The sequence below is a fragment of the Jaculus jaculus genome, chromosome 2, assembly GCF_020740685.1.
Source record: "Jaculus jaculus isolate mJacJac1 chromosome 2, mJacJac1.mat.Y.cur, whole genome shotgun sequence".
In the NCBI taxonomy this organism is placed as follows: domain Eukaryota; kingdom Metazoa; phylum Chordata; class Mammalia; order Rodentia; family Dipodidae; genus Jaculus; species Jaculus jaculus.
The window spans coordinates 211,266,187-211,288,461 of NC_059103.1; the positions used below are offsets into that span (position 1 = coordinate 211,266,187).

At 41.0% G+C, this 22,275-nt stretch overlaps 1 pseudogene; it reads right to left on the reverse strand.

Moving 5' to 3' along the window:
• Positions 1–112: 112 nt before the first annotated feature.
• LOC101612648 lies at positions 113–956 on the reverse strand (annotated as a pseudogene).
• Positions 957–22,275: the final 21,319 nt, after the last annotated feature.

The window sequence follows — 22,275 nt, forward strand, 5'->3', positions numbered from 1 at the left end:
AGGGAAATGCCTTAACCTCTAAGCCATCTCTTCAGCCCTCTTCCATCCTGGTTTTTTTTTTTTTTTTTGACACAAATTTATCAGCTGTTTAATTAGGTTCTCAGTAAGAAACTTAGAACACCAATTTGTGAGGATAAACTCCATTTGTTAGAGAAAACCGACCACAGGTAGCCCTGCAGCTGAGGAACAGCTTTGATCTTTGGCAAAATTTGCAAGTTCACAGCTTTCTGATCCACTTTGCGTTGCTCTATAAGTTCGTATTTCTCCTTCCCTGTGTCAAAGATCTCGCCTTCCTGATGCCTGGGCTTCCACAGTTTCTTCTTTTTGAAGTAAGCATCAGTGAGGTGTTTAGGAATTTTAACTTTGCTGTTATCAATTTTTGTGGAGGTGGCAATGACAAACTTTTGGTGTCGATTGAGAGAAAGTAGTCCAGTCACAAGTCATAAGCCACTTTCCAGCTGCTCCAGGCAAACCGCTCTCTTGCCTCTGTGGCGTCCTGTGAGGATGATCAGGATGGTCCCGGGAGTGATGCTGGCACGTAGCCTTCTCACATGCTTACCAAAGGGTTTCTTGCCATGGCTCAACAGCTTCCGTGGCACGTCTTCAGTAGGATAATACCTTGGCATTTTATGAAGCTTAACCACGCGGGTACCTCCATTCTTGTCAACACTGACTGGTTTTGTGACCACAGCAAGAACCTTTTCCCTTTATCTTTTCAACCTTGGGTTTGGCAATTGAGTGCTTCCTCTTGTACAGAGCCTTTCTGGATCACACTGCTGGTTGGGAGTACCTGCCAAGTCCTCTCTCCAGGACCGGGCTCTGGCTGCAGGGGGGCTTCCCTTCCTTGGCTTTGTAACCTTAGGATCACCCTTTTTAGCCTTGCCTACAGCATCAGCCTTCTTGACTGCAGGGTTCTTCTCCTTGATATCTGCCTTCTCAGACTTTATACCCACCATCTTGTAAGAAGGGAAAGAGAACTAAGCACCCAGCTTCCGGTCTATGAGCAATCCCTTCCGTCCTTATGTTCAGGTATCGCCTAGGCTGGAACCTATCCATCTTACCCTGATATGCTAGAAAACATAGGCACAGCTACCACCTCTCGCCTGCCCTAAATGTCTCATGATTTTGAGTGTAAAACTTTGTAAGCCAAAGTGTTAGAAGAAGTGGAGTGTTACTTCCCACCTGCAAATCCAAACCTGGAAAATTACAAGCTGTAGATAGAACCAGAAATGATTAAAGGAACACTAATGAATCTGTGAAAGTATGTAGTCCTTGAATAGAATCATGTAAAACATGAACTGTTAGTCAAACAATCCTGTAAGGGCACCGCCTTCTATGATCAGTCATGAGAACACCATTGTCACAAGTGTCACTAGAGTGACTTTAAATCCTGATAAGCTTTGCAGGGCTTATTTTAAGAAATCTAGCTTCTTTACCTCACACTGGATCTTGAAAGCTTTCTTACAACAGCAATTTTCTCATGCTTTAGATGTAAAGGTATTCTGTTCCCCTGAATATTTCACTGAGGTTCAGAAAGGATCCAACTGCTCTAGAAGGATGCTCACTTCCTCCGTGCAGGATATGACTTTGAATTCTAAGGGTTGTTAGCCACAAAAAAGAAGAGAATTCATCTGATTGCATAGTTGTGATGTTTGCTTAGGGTCAGATAGTAGGATGTGCTAGCAAGTTTGAGTCTAAGACCTCTGGCTTCATGGGTAACAACACATGACTTGATATAAGAAAACAATGAACCTTTTGCTAGAATTGTCACATTTTGACCTCATGCATTTAGAATATCATTTATCTATCCCAAAATTTTCCTTTTATGAATTACCTTCTATATGTATGTATGTGTATATGTATATGTATGTATGTATGTATGTATGTATGTATGTATATATATATATATATATGCATATATATATATATATGCCACATATGAATCGATATATTAAACAGTTCCCCCTACCCCATAAAGTTGTCTAAAGACACACTTCCAAATAATTTCCATAAATCCACAAAGAAACAATCACTTTTTAAGCCAATTTTCACTTCAGTCAATGGAGATGATAAGTATGCATTTCCTGTTGGGGAACTTCATAGAGTGGACAGACCATAAGTATATTGCTTCCCTTATTCAATACAATGTCTAAAATTCATAGCATTAATATGTCCAGTCATTTCCTCTTTCTTTTTGCTGACCAAAAACCTCCTGTCTGTGAATATATATTTTTGAATTTTTATAATTAATATGACATGTGGAAGAATGTAATTTTATTTTATTCATTTTATTTATTTGTGTGTGTGTAAAGGTCTCTTGCTGCTGCAAACACCCATCTAGCTTTATGTGGTTGCCTGAGGAATTGAACCCAGATTGGTAGGATTTGCAAACAAGAGCCTTTAAATGGTAAGCCATCTCAGGAAAAGGTATCTAAAGCTTTTTATTCATCTAGTACAGAGAGTAGTTGTGGCCCTCCCTTCACATTTAATCTGTAGCAAAACGGAAGGCCTCTCTCTTCCTGGTTACCACTGTAGCTCCCTTCTCTCTTGTCCTGCCAGCAAGCCCCACAAGAATCAGGATCTAGGATGGGGTATGTCTATAGTGTGTACAAAATGATACATTAGGTATAGCTTGTATATTTTGTGTCTGGTTTCTTTTCTCAACACAGGCTTCATGAAATTAATACACATTTGTCCACCAAATAATGTTACAACTTCTTTCATTCCAAAATCAATACTCAAGATGAATCTCTTAATGCCACATCAGAGTATACTATACCTTTCCTTAAAACTTTTTAAGAACTCTACCGCCTGATTAGAATAAAATAGAAGTTCTAGCAAGGCCAATCTGAACTTCCCTCCTCTCCATCTCTTACCATTCTCTTCAGCTCATCCTGCTTCAGGACTGGTCAGTCCCCATCTTTCCTGCTCTCAGGCAGAGGGTCTCCCCTCACAGCTCATCCTGCTTCAGGACCGGTCAGGACCCCATCTTTCCTGCTCTCAGGCAGAGGGTCTCCCCTCACAGGAGCCCAGCAGCTTCTTTGTCACTTTGGTCTCAGCTTGAACCTTGCTTCCACCAGGACTGTCCCTGATCTTGCAGCTGACTTGGGAACCATGCTGAGCTCACACAGAAAGTGAATAGATTGTGTTGGATCCATGACAAAGGGCATGTGGGCTATAAAACATAAAATTCAAGCAGGTATATGCTAGTTTAATGAGAAAAATACATAACTTAGGCTACATATCTGTGATTACGATAAGACAAGTGTGCACTTTGCACTCCAGAAACAAATACTTAAAATACCAAGTTGGAGAAAAGAAGTTTAAAATTATCAAATGATTCATAAATAAAAACTGATATCCCACCAGCCCACTGGGGTGGATGGAGGGATTTGAAGGTGAATGCTTCCTTTGGAAGGGAATAGGTGGGAAGTCTTGGGATTATGTGAAGATTGAATTTAGGTTTTATGAGATAAAGGGAGGACAGTGACAAGAAAGATAGTGTTGCAGATTTCTTTTGCTTTTTATTTTATAAATTGGGATTTCGGTGCATAAATTATAAGTGACTAATAATGTTTGTGGAATACCTCCTAAATAGATTTGATTTTTCCTTTTATTTTGAAGTTAGCATTGTTCTGCTCTCCTCCTATTGGACAAGCTGGCTGATATCCATGGAAGCAACAATGCTCCAAGCTTCTTAGTCCTAGCTCCCTGAGACTCCTGTGAGATCTATTAAAAGAATTGCTTGTGGTGATGCTGTGCATTCATGGTGCATCTATTTTGTAAATAAATAAAATATAAGTAGAAAAAGGTTGTTTCTACTAACAGAGAGAGAGACAGTTTTGAAAGCCTTAATCACAGTGATTGACTTTAGTTGTTCTGATAAGACAGATGTGGACAGTAAAGCTTTAGAAAATGTGGGTAAGGTTATAAAAATCCACATGTATTCTGAACTTGGATGTACATAGGTGTCTTTTAATTCCATCATTTAAAGAAACTGAAACTGGCATATTTGCTTTTAAATAACTTGCTTCCATACAAAGAAAAATCTGGATTTTAATCAAGAGATAAGCAAAGATCAGTTTCTGACTAATGATCCAGCAGCAGGTTCTACTTTTTGTGAGAAACAAAGGACTTCCAGTTATTGGGATCAGTCCTTCCCTTTTCCCTTACACATATGGCTTATGACCAGAATGCAAAAATTGAGACTTAGAGATCCAACCTAGCAGTAGGACCCTATGAAACCCAGTGGTGACTTCTTGGTCCTCTTCATCTTTGAACCTAAACTATTGAAGTGGTTGATTTTTCTCTTACTTGAAACGCTGAGTGCACTGTTGCTAGAAGGGCCTTCCTTGGCCCATGGCCTGCTTGCGGGTGGTATATTCCTCTGTCTCTCTTTTCAGCTTCTTCCTCCCATGTTCTCTTCTGCAGCTCCACTTTTACACACTGTCCCTACAAAAGACAACTCCACTGGTGATCTCATCGATTTTCGTGACTCAAAATATCATCTGTTCATTTATAGAACTGGGTATCTTCAAACTAAATATCTTCCCTCAACTCCAGATTTCCCTGTCCTTATTTTCTACTCCCCTATGACTACTTGAGTATTTTAGTAGGCATCTTAAACTTAGCATATCAAAACCCCACTTCACCACATCCAACTGTATTCCATCTTTGTCATGGCAGATAGCAACTCCATCCTTCCAGTTATTCAGGTTAAAAAAAACCTTGGATATTTTTTATCTTTGTCATTCCTACACTATATCTGGTCTATAAATAACCTTGTTTGAGCTTGAGCTCAAGAACATCTGAATGTGTGCCTTAAAATAATCAATACCAGGAGACAGATACAATAATGCTTATAACAGCATTTCTGCAAAATAAAAAAACAGAAATGGAAATAAATCTAGAGCATCAAGAGAAATAGGGACAGATTGCAGCATAATCAGTCAGTGAACCTGTTAAATGGCAGAAAAAATATGAATAAAGCATGGTCACACCAATCACTTGAGTGAACCTCAACAAGTAAGACTATTGACTGGATGATGCAAACCACAGAAGACTATATTCTGCAGTAAGATTTAAAGTATTGCTTGTTTGAGTTTTGGAAAAGACTATATTCATGAGTTGTAAGCTATAACAAGAGGGTGGCTTTAAAAAGTAACATTCAAGTACTATCGATGTAGTTCTAAACCTATATAATGCATTTACCAGTATTCACTTCATTATAGTCACTCATAATTTGCTTTTATTTTCATGTATTGTGTTTTTCTGTTATGCTAAGAATCCAAATAAAATTATTGTGATCCTGAAGCCAAGACTTTTTATCTGTTTTGTTTTGTTTGTTTCCAGTGTGTTACCAGTTTTGACTTATGTCAATGTCACCCACCCTTTTGCTTCAGTTGAAAAGTTAACCATATGATTTTCCTTTGTTTAAATCTCACATTTGACATGCAACAAACCCACTAGTTTCTACCTAATCTTACCTTGTGAATCAACATCTTTATTTCCATTCCCAAAAGTTAGTGCACTCCAATTCTCAGCATTTTCCATATGAAATTTGAAAATATACCAAATGTGCCCCCTGCTTGATTCCGAAATCTACTCCACATCTCATTCCCAAGTATTCAGTATGTTTCTTAGGCCCTCATGCTTTTGTAACAAGGGATCTTAACTAACGAATAATGAGCCATCCCCTAAGCTCCCCACTCATTTTCACATGTGTCATTGTGTGTCATGGGTGCAGTCTTACCTTCAAGATTCTCATTTAAAGATTCTGCACCTCAATTCACCAAGGTGCTTCAGGCTGTGCAATGGCTGTTGGCATATCCCTAAGTGTCCTTGCACAAATATTAACTTATTTATGGCAAGTGATTATTCTACTCAGAATAATAATGGGAAGACATTCATAAATATGATTCTGGCTTATTTTTTAGAGGAAAGACTATAGAGACAAGGTTCATGAACACTCACTGACTATTAAGTGTCAGTAGGCAGACAAGTGTCTGTTAATTTAATTTAATTCTCCCACAAACCCTCAGTTGTGCGTATTACATTTTTTATTTAATAACAGTAATAATGAGGCTCAGAAATCTCAACTCCCTTACCAAAGTTCAAACAGCAAGTTAGTATTTATAAATTAGATTGGGCTAGAGGTTAGCAGCAAGTAAATCCCCAATTATCAGTATTTTAATAGTGATCACTTTTCAAGTATTCTCCCATGTGGGATGGTGGGAACTGCTTGCCCATTCATGTCACAGTGGGATCTGCAGCGACAAAACTATATCCAATGTTGTCAGATACCACTGTTCATATTTCATTGCCAAACCCCCTCCCACAGCCCCACTAAACTCCAAGAGGTCTGACAATCTTAATGCATTTTTTCCAGAAGGAGAAAAGAAAGTTATTCGTGAATGGCACTAACGACCACTCTGGGGTGAAATATAATTGCACGCAAAGTGAGGGAAAATGCAGAAGAGGCAGATACACAGAGAGACCAAGTAGGCAAGAAAGTCAGAGGGACTAGTGGGCAGGAGGAAGGGGAATGAGAGAACAGGACTCGTAGGAGGGCTACTGATGGTTAGGGAAGTTCTTTGGGGATGAAAGTGTTCTAAACCAATTGTATCCACGTCTGCACAACCCTGTAAGCACGTGACCCATTTCAGGTGTGCTGGCCAATAGTTTTCATGTGCTTACATATCCAGATACAGCTACTCAAAAGCAAACCTGAATACACCCTGGCTATCACACCAGTCATTTTCTTTTTTTTTTTTTAATATTTTTTTTTGTTCATTTATTATTTATTTATTTGAGAGCGACAGACACAGAGAGAAAGACAGATAGAGGGAGAGAGAGAGAATGGGCGCGCCAGGGCTTCCAGCCACTGCGAATGTACTCCAGACGCGTGCCCCCCATTGTGCATCTGGCTAACGTGGGACCTGGGGAACCGAGCCTCGAACCGGGGTCCTTCGGCTTCACAGGCAAGCGCTTAACCGCTAAGCCATCTCTCCAGCCCACACCAGTCATTTTCATTTTACTCTTTATCTAGAATAAGATTCTATTTTTATAAAGATACCATGAAGACATCTGAATCTCTAGATGAATGATGTCAAGACTTCAGGTACAAAAGTGAGAATTACCAAGGCTAACTGATGGATTTCCATCAAACTCCCAAAGCATCTGGGTGGATGATAGAGGGTCATGTGTTAAAGGAACAGTACTTCTAGGGCTGGGTTTCAAACCCCTGCCCCTGGTTCTAATTTGTCTTACTTCTTGCCACACCTTTCCTTTCTGAGGGCTCTTTTATGCAAAGTGCCACATGTGCTCCCTGTGAATCCGTGATGCCCTCAGAATCTCTTCTCAAGCAGACTCAATGAGTCCCCCCAACTTTCTTTGGGCACTGGAGAGTATAGAACATATTGAATAATGCATTTTATCCTCAGGCTATTTGAAAGGGGCTCTTCTTAATGCAGTAGAAATTTCCAAACGATTCATTCTGGAGCCAGTGATGGAAAGTACAGCTAATAGGAACAGGTGACTTCAGGTGATTGATATCTTTCAAGGGAGAGTGAACAAAATCCCTATCACTTGGCAAGAGACAGAGTAATGGAACCATGTGTCAGACATGCAGAGAAACCTTTCCCTCCACTTAGAGTTTAAAATAAATTGAATCACTGTCCCCTGCAAGACTCATATGAAATGTTACTCTGTCTAAAAGGATTCTGCCATGTTGGCATCATGTTCCTGGGTCTCAGCTTGATCAAGCCTGTGGTGTTGGTTAAAGATGAAGGCAAGGAATGAAACTGACAGTGCCAGGGAAATAGCACAGATCTCCCAGAAACACAGTGGTAGGGGAAGAAAGTCAGACCTTATCAGACACAAAGAAGGTGATTCTCAGAGCTGTAGCATGCATGTCCCTCGAAGGGAGTGCTTCATTTCACTTGGCTCCTGTGCCAATCAAAATGCCCCCTTGGCACTGGATTAAATAAAACAAAGAAGGCAGAAATAAATGCCAAAACAAATTCATGCAAAGAATGACCTTCCAAACACTTCAAGGCCCAGCTAAGCTGTCCTCTACAAAATGAACTGAAAGGGCAGGGGAAACAAAACAATCTATAATTTCACTTCAACAAGAAGGATTTTAAAAACTAGCTGAGGTTATACAATATTTGCCTATCTCTTCTTTCTGGTGTTACCTAGCATTCAATGAACATCTCATCACACACTAGAAAATTTACGTGTATTTTCTTATACTATTTCACAATACTATTGTGAAGTGGGTATTGTTGTCTCTATTTCACATTTGCAGAAACAGGTCAAAGTTAAGTGAATTTCCCAAGATCACACTGGAGAGAAGCAAGTCTGAGATTTACACTTTACCTTGCTCATTTATCTCATTTCTTTCCACACAAGGCAACCCTTTGTTTTTATGATAAAGTTTTTAAAAGAGCCATTTTATACTTTTAACATGTCAGTATCTTTATTTTTCCTTTTTGTTTGATTTCAAAATGTTTCCTGTCAAGAATGAATGTCTGATGCAAAATGGCTGAAATCGAGTGTTTTAAAGAAACATAAATGCACAATTTTGCAGCTTCTGTTTAATTGGGATCTAAGACTACACTTCACATACAGTGACCTAAAGGCTTCAGAAAGTTGATCAGGAGAGTTTGCTCTGCCTTTCACTCGACTGGAGTGCTTAACACAGGAGTAAGGCAGTCAAGTTCCCAGGGCCTCCTGCCAAGGAGCACAAGCAGTTTTACATAACGTCAGTGGTCACCGCCATGGAGTGTCCAAGGGCAGCTGGGAAAGGAAAACCTCCTGCCACCAGACCTATTGCATCATGTCAGCCTTGGACCAGAAACGCAATAATGCTGATCTTGTTCCAGCATGAGACCTTGGCACACATCTACCCTGACAGAAAAGATGCCCACGTCACCTTCCTGAGCCCCAGAAATTCAGATGGAGACACTGAAGCAGGCACAGCACAGAGGGTCTTTCCACACGTCTTCTCATCCCCACATGTTGCTATTTGTTAAAGAAAGACATGCCTCACTGTCCACCATCCTCAAACCTGACCGGGCCTATCACCTGAACATCAAACACAGAATGACTTGGGAATGTGACACGATCCTCCTTGATGCCACATAGTCCTCATGGAAACAACAGCACATAAGATTTTGAGGGAGAAAAGGCAGCAAAATTGTAGATTTCAGCACTAACTTTAGAAGTTCCCAAGTGACTATGCATGTGATGGTGCTTTCAGTGATGTGTCCTCTGTGAAACTGAGTTCACATGTAATATGTCAGAGGTACGGAGATCAACATCTGAGGATCTTACAAAGAGATGTCAATGGTAAAGTAAGAAATAGCTATAACAGCTTATCATACACAAGTGACCCATTGCTCTTAGGTGGAGGGTATCCAAACGTGACACACCACAGAACTGTTCTCCCTGGAACTAGGGTGGGAGCAGGGGGTGGGGCGCTGGGACATGAAGGGACAATTAAGTGCATTGAATGAGAGGGAATTGAGCAGCAGATAATTTAAAACTGCCATCTACTAAGATGTATGGTTAACTCCATTTTGTGAGTCAGATGTGTAAACATCCCCACAATGAAAATGGGACTGCTCCCTGATTCTGTTTCCCGAGGAGGCTGTGAAATTAAGTGTACCCCTTGGGAGTGGTGAGGAGAGGGCCTGCTCCACAGAACAGCACAGCGGGCAGCAGCTTTGTGAAGGGCCTACGGTGAACACTGGCTTGTCCTTTCTTGTGTCTTTTCCGTTTTACTGAGGGTTGAATCCAGTGTCTTACAGAGGCAGGGCAGGACCTCTAGCCTCTGCTGTCCTTTGACTTATAGTGTTCCTATAAGTAGCCCAGGTTGGCCAAGAACTTATGTTTCTCTTGCTTACATCCACAGAGTAGATCACAGGTATGTTCTATCAGATCAAAAGCTTGGACTGTTTTGTTGAGGGGGATCCCCTCTCCTCTTATTTGAGAAGGAAGTTATTGCCAAGGATGTCTGTAAAACCTAGTTTTTAAATTTTTTTTTTATTTATTTGAGAGTGACAGACACAGAGAGAAAGACAGATAGAGGGAGAGAGAGAGAATGGGCACGCCAGGGCTTCCAGCCTCTGCAAACGAACTCCAGACGCGTGCGCCCCCTTGTGCATCTGGCTAATGTGGGACCTGGGGAACCGAGCCTCGAACTGGGGTCCTTAGGCTTCACAGGCAAGCGCTTAACTGCTAAGCCATCTCTCCAGCCCTAATTTTTTTTTTTTATTTGAGAGAGATAAAGAGAGAGAGAGAGAGAGAGAGAGAGAGAGAGAGAGAGAGAGGGAGAGAATCAGTACACCAGGGCCTCCAGCCACTGCAAACAAACTCCAGGCACATGTGCCATCTTGTGTATCTGGCTTACATGCGTACCAGGGAATCAAACCTGGGTCCTTAGGCTTCACAGGCAAATGCCTTAGCCACTAAGCCATGTCTCCAGCCCTAAACCTAGATTTTTAAAACTTTTCCGCAATTCAGTTTTCCAAAACTGGGGAGACTGACAGAAAAATTTCATGATTCCATTTTATTTGGGATACAAGCAATAATTCTCTGGTATGACAGAGAAGCTAGATTTTGGCCTGTAGAATTATGAAAATAAGATCAGCTAATAGTGAATTATGCTAAGTTGATCATATCTCATCTTTGATGTTCAGAATGATTTAGCCAGGTTACATTTCTTTATGCATCAGGCCACTAAGGGGAACAGTGGTCTGGTGCCATCTAATCCTTTATTAAACCAAATTAAAAATAATTTCTCAATTTCATTATTAATGTCTTCCTTCTGTGAAAAGTGTTTCCCTCAGCAGACCCTATTGACATCCAGTCTAGACAGTGTGGAGGAATTCACTTCATGAATATCAATAAATGTGCTGCATTGACATGGAAGGATATGATTTCTAAGCATTTGAAGTTGACAATGTGCTCCTATAATAATTAAAAAAAATATGCAGGCTGTTTAAATGTTAGCTAGGGGTTCCTTGGCACAGCAGTATATATTGGTCATAAGAAAATAGCATCTTTGTTAAAAGATAGCTTACAAAAAGAAATAAAACTTAACCTGGTATTCATTCCATCTTTATACCTTCTACTAATCTTACATAGAAAGATAGAAAAGTCATCTTTTGAAAGTGTCATAAAGAGCTCATGTTAAGCTTTTTAGGTTTATAGAAACATTCAAAATTGTATCTATGTAATTTCATATATAGATTATATTATAACTTAAAAATTATATCTATATAGCTTCTTATTTGCTTTTCTTTCTTTTCTAGAAACAAATAAATTTGCATGCTAATGGAGCTCTTAAAGGAAAAAGAGCTTTATTGGGTTAGCATTCTTCATTTTCTTCCAGTCTAATCTCACCGTTATCTAGTCCCTGTCTACTCCAAATATCCTTATTTAATTCTTCATGGAGAAACTTTGGCTTCTGGAGTTTCAAAAGATTTCCCTGTTCTTTTTTGTGTACAGTCAAGAATGATTTCTAGAGACTTAAAAGTTCTTGCTATTTTTATATTTATTTTGTTTGCATGATTCTGGGGCAAGGTGTCAGTCCAGCTCAGGCTAACCAGGAGCCCACTAGGTCATCCCAGGCTCAAACGTACAGCATTCCTTTCACCTCGGTTTCCTTAGTGCTAAGACTTAAGGCACGTGCCGCCATGCCTAGCCTAAAGTTTATATTCCTGATTGCATATACAACTCACCAGGGGAATCTACTGAAAATGCAGATTTCTAAGACCCACTCTGAATGAAATAGTTTTTTGGGGACAGGGACTTAGGGATCTGCATTTTTAACATATACTCAGCATTCTGATATAGGTACTCCAAGGATCACATCTTTGAAAACTGGACTACTTCCACTTCTCAGTTTTAAACAAGCTCATTATCTCAGTTGTTCACAGAATTCAGATCAAAGGGCAGAACTGTACTGTTGCCCTCAGTAGAGATATGTCTGATAAGCACAGATAAGTACATTTTGCTGATAACACTTGCAGCAGACACCCCAAGAGATGATGGGACAAAGATGAGAAATTTACCAGGTACTTACTATGCTCCAGGCATTTTGTAAATTCCTAGAATTTAAGTTGAAACACCTAGAAGTAGAGGTCAGGTACTTGCCCTTCTCTGTTGGGGAGAGTTCGTCCTGTATTCCTTCTATGTCCAAGTCCGTGGTGTCAGAAATGGGTGAGGGGTTTAGATATCGAAATATCATTCTCCCGTTCCGACTCCTCCTCCTTCATGCATGTTATGATGCAAGCATCCAAACTCTCCCAGACCCATTTCAGTATCTGTCTGTTTGGAAGATGAGGGTGGATTTCCTGCCTCTTACTGCTTCAGAAAGTAAGGAATCAAAACCACTTAAGATGCTGGCTTTTGTGTATCAACTGACCCTTGCACTTGTGACCTCATAAGCAGCTGTCATTACCAGTACAAGAACATTTCATCATAAATGGTGGAGGACGGGGAAAACTGACATCAAAAAGAAACACTAGTTGGAACACAAAATGTTCAGTGGAAGAGAGATGGGAAGGAGGCAAAAGGCAGTAGTGGGAGGAGCTTATAACGCAAAACACAACACATAGACGTATGAACTTTGCTATAAAAATTTTAGTTAGAAAGACTTGTCAAAAGGAGAAAAAAAGTTATACTGCTGTTATAAGGTTTAGCATGCAAGGAGAAAAATGCTTGATAGTTAACTCCCTCTGTGATTTCTTTCATTTTTAACTTGAATAGAAATTCCTCAAGCACTATTTGAATACTTATTGATTATAGAAACTTGATGACTGAAAAAAAATACAAGATCTTTACAAGTAAAGTATTTTCTGACTTGTGGGTAAAGCGCAGGAAATGGGTGGGTGAAAGTAGCGGGGGCGGGGTGGACTGGGGCTGCCGGGAAGAGGAGGGAGAAGCGCAAGAGTGAGGGTGAGCAAAGCTGGGCAGCGGAAGAGAACACCTTTTAACTTTTTTGTTTTATGTTTATTTATTTAGTTGAAAGTGACAGAGAGAGAGAGAGAGAGAGAGAGAGAGAGAGAGAGAGAGAGAGAGAGAGAGGGAGAGAATGGGCACACCAGGGCCTTCAACCACTGCAAACGAACTCCAGACACGTGCGCCCCCTTGTGCATCTGGGTAACGTGGGTCCTGGGAAATCCAGCCTCAAACCCGGGTCCTTAGGCTTCACAGGCAAGTGCTTAACTGCTAAGACATCTCTCCAGCCCTAGAACATCTTTTAATATGCATATTTTACAGGCAACAAAATTATTTTCCAAACATTGTAGTATCTAATTTTTTTCCTCAAGCTTTGGCCTTCTCTCCCCCATCAAAAAAAAAAAAAAAAAAAAAAACCTAGAAGACTGGAAGTGTATTTTTAAATTGCATTCATAGCCCTGCCTCCAGACTTCCCCCTTAAGAGGAGCTGGGGCTGGCTATGGGTTAGATGATGGCATGTGGACTGATTTAAATCCCAGGTCAACTCTATGGGACAGATGAGGATGTAATTACATTGAAAAGCAATAATTATTAGATTTTAATTGACAAATAAAATGCATGCATTTCTATTATAGAAAATGATACTTTGATAACCTATGTTACAACAGCAAAGATAGAGAGTCAACTAAGAATCTATCAACTGATGAATGAATAAAGAAAATGTCCTGGTATGGTGGTGCATGATTTTAATCCCAGTACTCAGGGGGCAGAGGTAGGTGGATCACCATGAGTTCAAGGCCACCCTGAGATGACATAGCACGTTCTAGGTCAGCCTGGGCTAGAGTGAGACCCTGCCTCAAAAAAAAAAAAAAAAATAGAAAGAAAAAGAAAAAAGAAAATCCCAAAAGATATCATGGAATACTGCTCTGCCTTGAAAGAGAAAGTCTTGTCTTTTGAAACAGTGTGAAAGAACATGTAGAATATAATTCAAAGTGAAATAAGCCAGGTACAGAAAGATAAGCACTGTAGAGTTTCACATTTAGAATCTGCGGCCATTTAACTCATACCCAACAAGAGTGGTGCGTACCAGTCAGGGGCTGGAGGGGGAATAGGACCATATCAGTTAAGTGCTCCCATTTTTCCATCCTGCTTTGTAAAGGAAGACATTGACATTCGCAACTCAGCCCAACCTCCAGGAGTTTTTTGGTAGCATCTTCTGTTGGTAAGTAAGGAACGTATTGCATGAGAGATGAAGGTTTTTGTTTTTTTTGTTTTTCCCCTGTTCTAAAACAAATGAACTCTGGATTCAATTCATGTTCCTTCTCACCAGAGCTTTCAACCCTAAGCATATTCTGTTGATCTACCTTCCTGAGTTGGCATTTGAAATGTTACAGCTACTTAAGAGATGCCATGGGCACAGGAGTTTGAGCTTGACTGCCAGCCCTGAGCTTCCCAGCAGCGCCAGTGCGTGCGTGATCACAAGACAGAGTGGAGCAAGTGTGGCCTCTCAAGGGTCGCCAAGCTCCCGGGCTGTGCTTGTCTCTCCTCTGGGGAAAGGACCAAGCTGCAGCCTCCCTCCCCGTCTGCAACTCCTAGCTCCTCCAGTTCTGAGACTTTCTGTGGGAACATCCTTCTCTTAATCTTAATCCTTTCATAGGCTCGCTCTTGGTTCATCAGTACTTGCCTTGCTAAGAGGACCTATCCTGACATTTATTCATCATCCACATCATTTTTTGGATGCAAGGAGTCTTTGAACATGGACATCTGGTGATTTAAAAAGAAACACGCATACACACACCTTTCCTGCCCTTGTCCTCATGGTATTTTCTGGATGATACAGGAGATTTGAAGAAATACTTAAATACCAGAAATGGTTTTTATATAACACCTTGGCTGAGAATCTGGCATATATCAAGTTAAAGCAACCAGGTTGAGGTGGCCACTATAATAAGGAAAAAATTAAAACATAAACCTATTTCAACACAAGTGGTTGGCCAGCCACCATTTCTCTCTCCTTCCCAAACCTTGAGGATCACCAGAAATATGCAAAACAAATAAGCGCATTTTTTTACTATAAACTTCAAACTTATATAGGCGTCCTAAGAGAAAGATGATCTCATGAAAGACTACGAGACCCGAGCTGTCCATGCATACAGGCAGAAGAGTTTGAAGAACAGAAGACAGCTGTGGGTGAGGTGTCTTTGAGCTGAGAACAGAAGAGTAACAAGTCAGCTAGACTCGGAGGGTGACAGGAGGAGCGGAGCTAATACGACACCCTTGTGGTAAAAGATAACATAGGCAGTTAAAAGAGCTCAAAAAGGACGACAGTGTGTGTGTGTGTGTGTGTGTGTGTACTCACACACATTGACACTCCCTACAGAAAACTGGCTTAAGAATAAAATGACCTCAGAATATAACATAAAATATATCATAAACATATATATATATATATATATATAATAAAGAAAGCATATAAAGTCATTAATTGTTTTAATAAGACTGTATTGAATTTCTAACACTTGCCAATATCTGTGCCAAGTTCAAGAAATGCCATCACTTTTACAATTAATCAAGTATACATCAGTGCATACTACATTAAATATATATCTATCCCAAAGGCTCACTCCAAACCTCATGAAGTATAACTATCAAATGACAGGCTGAGTCTTGGGAATGATTTAAATACTAGAACTTGTGTGCACAGCTTTCGTGGAGAATCTTGCTTATATTATGTTTAAAGTGCCAGATCTAGGGCTAGAGAGATGCTTAGTGGTTAAAGCACTTGCCTGAGAAATCTAAGGACTCATGTTTCGACTCTCCAGGTCCCACATAAGCCAAACACACAGTGACACAAACATGCAAGGCTGCACATGCACACAGGGGTGAGCACATCTGGAATTTGATTGCAGTGGCTAGAGGCCCTAGCATGCCAATTTTCTCTTGCTATCTGTTGTAGTCCAGTTCGCATTGCTGTTAGAAATCACCCAACCAAGAACAGCTTCTGGGAAAAAGAGATTTATTTTGGCTTACAGGCTCAAGGGGAAGCTCCACGATGGCAGGGGAAAATGCTGGCATGAGCAGAGGGTGGACATCACCCCCTGGCCAACGTAAGGTGGGACACAGCAACAGGAGAGTGTGACAAACACTGGCGTGGGGAAACTGGCTATAACACCCATAAGCCCGCCCCCAACAATACACTCCCTCCAGGAGGCATTAATTCCCAAATATCCATCAGCTGGGAACCTAGCATTCAGAACACCTACGTTTATGGGGGACACCTGAATCAAGCTACCACACTATCTCTGTCACATAAGAAAAAGGCAAGCCTGTTACAGGGCATGGTGGTTCATGCTTTTAATCCCAGAACTTGGGAGGTAGAGGTAGGAGGATGGCCATGAGTTCAAGGCCACTCTGAGACTACATAGTGAATTCCAGGTCACCCTGAGCTAGAGTGAGACCCTACCTTGAAACACCAAGAAATAAAAAATAACAACAACAACAAAAAAAATGCAGTCTGTTGGGCTTGCTTAAAAGAAAAAAAATAAAAAACAGATAAAACCGATCTAAGTTCCCACTGTAATTAGCAAAAATTAAAATGCAAACAAATGTCAATGTCAGCGATTGGCCAGGACTTTTCTTCTTCTTCCTAAGCCTTGAAGAATACTGGTATGGAATCCAGTAGCAATAGGGAGCTGTCGTTTCAAATGGAGACTGGCCAAACTTGCTTCAAAGAAGTATGAGCGCTGCGCCCCATGAGACAGATCTGTCAAGACACTTCAGAGAAGCACATGTCCTGGTGAGGGATTGTTCCTGTAAGAAAATTTACTTGGTTTCCTTCTTCACTTTTGTGGCTTGTTTGACCTTAATTAAAGTGAACTTTATGCAAACCAAACAAAAATGGTAAGACTTGACCATATTTTAAAACCTAGTTTTATCAAGTGGATCTGCTTCCCTGCTAGTGACCTTAAACTCCACTTGGTCTTCAGCCATGGCGGGTGAATGTTTATATGGAACTTAGTTAACCATAGGTAATCACGTCAAGAATTCATGAAATTAAAGGACAATCTCTCATCTTCTTCGGATTCCCAGGGCACTTGCTGAATCTGCCACCTGCCTGACCCTGAGTGAAAGAATTAGGCAAGGTCGGAGAAGTTGGCTGAAACCCGGAAGTCCATACCGAAGACCCCAGTGTCCACGTAGCCATTTGGAGCTGACAGAGCCAATGTGGATGAGGGAAGGCAGGAGGCGGCGAGGTGAAAAAGAAGCAGAAACTGGTTTTTAGCCCAGCCTTGCCCAGGCCGTGTGAGATCTTGTACTGCGCTGGCCCTGCTCCAGCTGTGATTGGCTCCGTTTATTTTACAGGAAACTCTTCCGCTTTGAAAGGGAGATGCTAAGCCTTCCAGTGGCTGCAGGAGAACATGCTAATGCCTTGACTCCAAGGGTGTGGATCACATAAAGATGAGGTGTCTCTGGTTTCAGTGGGAAACCTTTCCCTGCTGACGCATCTCGGAATTAAAGAAGCATGACAGCTTTGAACTGTTGTCAAGAACTACATGGAGTTTCATTTCTGGAAGGGATGTATCATTTTCTGTGCTTTTAGCTTGGAATCATCTCCTTTGTTAGACTTACCTGTCCCCTTCCTCCCTCTCCCCTCCCTGAGATTTATCTCCACCCTTTCTTTAGGTCTGCCAAGAAAGGTGTGCATACCAGGAACATGGGGACTGCCAATAATTTAGGGACTGTGACTGACATTGCACATTGTTAGCAAGACATGAAATTTCAGTGCCAAGAGCTTGCTTTGGAAAAGATTTATGTATCTATCACACACACACACACACACACACACACGTGCGTGCATGTGTCATGTACACCTTTGCCATGTTGTGCTTAGTTCTGTCTTGAGAACAGAAATTTAAAAGCTTTAGAAAGTTAGCTTGTTACTAAAAGTGAACAGAGGATTCCTTCATTGGTATTCTGAGTTTCCAGCTGTGGAAAGGTATACTGTTGGAGGAAATTACCAGCTTTTGTATGCCCAGAAGAGTGAGTTTCTAAGTTGTTGTGATGTCATTCCTGAAGAAAAATTCAATGACTTGTAATCAATCATGTATTTGTGCATTTGGCAAATTTACATTAGCATTTGCTGTGTAGTAAGCCTGGTATCTAATGAAGTAAAACATGTGGAATATTAAAAATTAAAGTGCAGCTAGCTGAGGTGAGAAGATTGATGCGAATTCAAGAAGACTGGGATAAAGTGAGACCTCCATCTCAGAAAAGCCAAAGTAGTAGTAATAATCATAACAATAATATGCCAATAAAAATTCTTTTAGTTGCTTAAACTTATGAGGACAGAGAAACATTACAAAGCATGCATTCAGAGACATTATTCAGGGACTTGGTGAAAATACAGACGTGTCGTTAGAATGAATATGAGTGAATCAGTGGTTATGTGTGGGGCTACTGGTTTTGTGTATTACTTGGGTTATCATATCATCTGTCCCTTGATGTTGAAGGCATAACACTGAACTAAGCCAGGAGAGAACATGACTAGAGAAATGTTGTCAGGACAGGGAACAATGCTGATGAAACAATTGTGGTCGTTGAGCTCACGTTGACAATAGTGCCTATGTATTCAGTTACCTCACTCAGTCTGAACACTCTCAGGGCTCTTAGACACTCCAGTATGGATTCAGTGTTATCACAATTTTGATTTTAGGTCAGTAAGATCCATTTTGGAGTTTTGGCCTCAAGAAATGTACAATGATAAGTGTGTGGCTTTTAAAAGCCCTTACATTTGAAGTAAGGTTTACAGCAGCAGAAAGAAAATAATGCATTAAATATAGCATTAAAATATGTATTATCATGTAAGACTTGCATTAGCTATATGTGGGTTAGGCATAGATATTGTTTCTGGTGTACTAAGTATGATAGATAAATGGACATGTTAGCAGAAATGGAGGTTGGAGGTTGTTTATCTTAATAAAAAAGAGTGAAAAATTAGCATAGCAACCTGTAATATACTAACTATTTAATATATGGTTGAAAATGACTTTTCAATATTGATTCTCCTATGTTTAAGGTGATCCCTTGGAAGATAAAGACTTCAGAGAGCAGATTATTTGGTCTTCCCTTAAAGATGCATTTGTGTAAATAAAATTGGCCTATGATAAATGCAGAGAAAGAATCCTTGAAGAGGGGAGAGATTTGTGATGGAATGGCTGAGAGAGAAAGGGAGGGAGACAGAGGTAGAGAGAGAGGGAAGAGAGAGAGAAGAGGAGATGACAGGCAGCCTTCCAGCCTGGCTCTACCTGTTTGCCTGGATGACAATACTCATAAAAGCTTCAGGCGTTTTAGCACCAGCTGAGCATGCTGCTACATTCCACCTCCAGCTGCCTCCTGAGTCATGGCCCAGTCCTCTGCCCTATAGCAGTTACCTGAGATCTCTTTGAGATAGATCCTGGTGTGTACTCATTTCTCTATTACCTGCACCTAGCACAGTCCTGTGCAAATAGCTACTGGCCAATAAATCTTCATTAAGTGAATGAACAAAAGGGCAGGGCTGTGCTCTTCAAAGATTCATCACAATGAGAATATTACAATGCACAGAGTAAGCTCCTGATGAAATGTGTCATTTAGATGAACTATTTCCAAAAACTGACAAGTCAGCCCACCAACAGATGCCAATAATGATGCTGAGTGCTTACCCTAATCAATTCTGACTTAGGGTTTGGATGAGGGCCAAGGTGTTGGGTCTCTTGGATAGTCCTTCGAGTCTTCCTTGAGAGAATGCATTTGTCAGTGAGAAGAGAGGAAACAGGAGAGAATCTGAGCTGCCACTTACAAGCAGAATCCCAGCACGCAGCTAAGCAACCTGATAAACATTGATGGGAGAGGATGTGGAGACCTTTCTTTATTAACCCTTAGTCTAACTTTAGACAAACACTCAGAGGTTATTCAAGATGTTTTTCCATTGCTCAAAAAATATGGGTTATATACTACACAGAAGAATCACAAAAAGAAAAATAAAAGGCAAATCAGCTTCACAAAATGAGTTTTACTATGCATTTTATTCATCATGGAAGGAAATGTGAGGAGTCCTTCAACTCTTTCAGTGGTTCTCAGTGACTCCTGAAGAGCAGGAGTTTTATCTGTGAAACACTTTTGTATTGTGGATATACCTGTATAATCTTAGCCAAAATAATGGAGTTCTATGCCTGCCACGAACATACCGCTTTGGGACCCTGTGCGAGTCTTTACCATGCTCACTGGTACACTATTAGCCTCTCCAGCCTCATCTTCTATCTCTTCCTCGGGCTTTATAGTCTAACATTTTGAATTACTTGCATTTTATTCGTTTTGTTAAAAAAACTGCAAAATATTTAGTATGGCTGCCTCATGTGTTGGTACCATCTTTGCCTTACCCCTGCCCCCATTCCACTGGGACACCCCTCAGAGGGTTGCAGGTACGCGCCATGGGGTTGTGAGTTCCGCATAGTGGGAGCAGTGTTCCCAAGTCTCCACGATCCAGTGCTCCCGCCGCTTGAGGCCTCGCTTGCCTGGTGCCCTTTCCGGTTCCGTCTTCAACAACTTTCCTGCCTCGGTCTTGCTCCAGTTAAATGGCTACTTCATGGAAGAGTAGAAGACTTACTTCTGGAGGAGTTTGAGTTCACATTGTTAACTCACCGGTGCCCCGCCTGCATCTGTATCTGCAAGAGTTCACCCTGAGCTTCCCTGGCACCCAGTCTGTATCTATCTCAGGAGAAGCTCACACTCTCAGCTCCCCCAGCGGCCCACCTGTGTCTATAGTTTAGGAGTTCACACTCTGAGCACCACCAGCGGCCCACCTGTATCTACAGCTTTGCTCAGTCAGCTTTTCGTTGTCTTCACTGCTACACTGAATTCCTAAGAACAAACAGATACTGAACTGTCACTGTAATACTCACAAAGCTCATGATGCTTATCATAAAAATCATCTATTCACAAATATCCTCTGTGTATAAGTGGGTAAAAGATTAGGTACTTAGAGGAATCAATGAGTTACTCGGCAATGCAGTGTCCAGCCATAGCCCTCATGGGTTCACCAATGACACATAGCATAGAGGCTCAGAAGGCATTAGCAAAATGATGTTTCATGGTAATTGGAGGGTAAAGACTAAAATATAAACAATAAAAAGTCCAGTTTCGGTATGGTACAGCTAAGATCTATTTTTTAAAGGCAAGCCCAACAGACTGGCCTTTTTTATGTGTGTGAGAGAGAAAGTTGCAGTCAGGTTAACATTGCTGGCAGAAATCACCAAGAGCAGCTTTTGGAAAAACGGGCTTATTTTGACTTATAGACTTGAGGGGAAGCTCCATGATGGCAGGGGGAAATGATGGCATGAGCAGAGGGTGGACATCACCTCCTGGCTGATATAAGTTGGACAAAAGCAACAGGAGAGTGTGCAAGGGAAAACTGGCTATAATGCCCATAAGCCTGCCACAACAATATATTGCCTCCAGGAGACATTAATTCCCAAATCTCCATCAGCTTGGAAAGTACCATTCAGAACACCTACATTTATGGGGGACACCTGCATCAAACCACCACTTTCTGTCCCTGGCCCCCATAAACTGATAAACACCCATGATGTAAAATACAATGCATTCATCCAACTTTAAAAGTTCCATATTTTTTTGTGAATAACAATGATGTTCAAACATCCCCATAATCCAAGCTCTTTTAACTGAGCATTAATACCAAAAAACAACACCCCAACCCCCAGGAAACACATAATGGTATAGAATAAAAACTCACACTGCAAAAGATGACATTGGTCATAGCAAAGAAATATTCAACAATGCAAAATTTAAACAGGGCAAACATCAAACTCTGTATCTCCAAGTTCAACAACTCTAGTCAGTGACAAATCTCCAAGTCAGATAATTCTAACCAGCAACAATTGTCTGGATTTCCAATTCCACTCTTCCAGTTAGGTTACTCACAGTCCTGGAAAACATCATCCAGGGCCACCAGCTCTCCTTGGCAGCCATCTTGTGGTCCTGGCATCTCTACTAGGTCTCCACTGCAATCCACAGTTCATCCTCAAGGACCCATCAGGTCACTGTGCAGGCATCTAGCAAACATGCTTCACACTGCCCATGGCTGTTTCCAAAACACAAGACAGTGTTGCAAATGCAATTACCCTCTCTTCATACTCCATAATACCAGGTAGGGTGCCAATTTCTTAATCTAGGGGGGAATAAAGCAGACCTTGAAGAACAGGTCACTTTTCATCACTCAGGCCCCTTCAAAAAGTCTACATTCTTCTT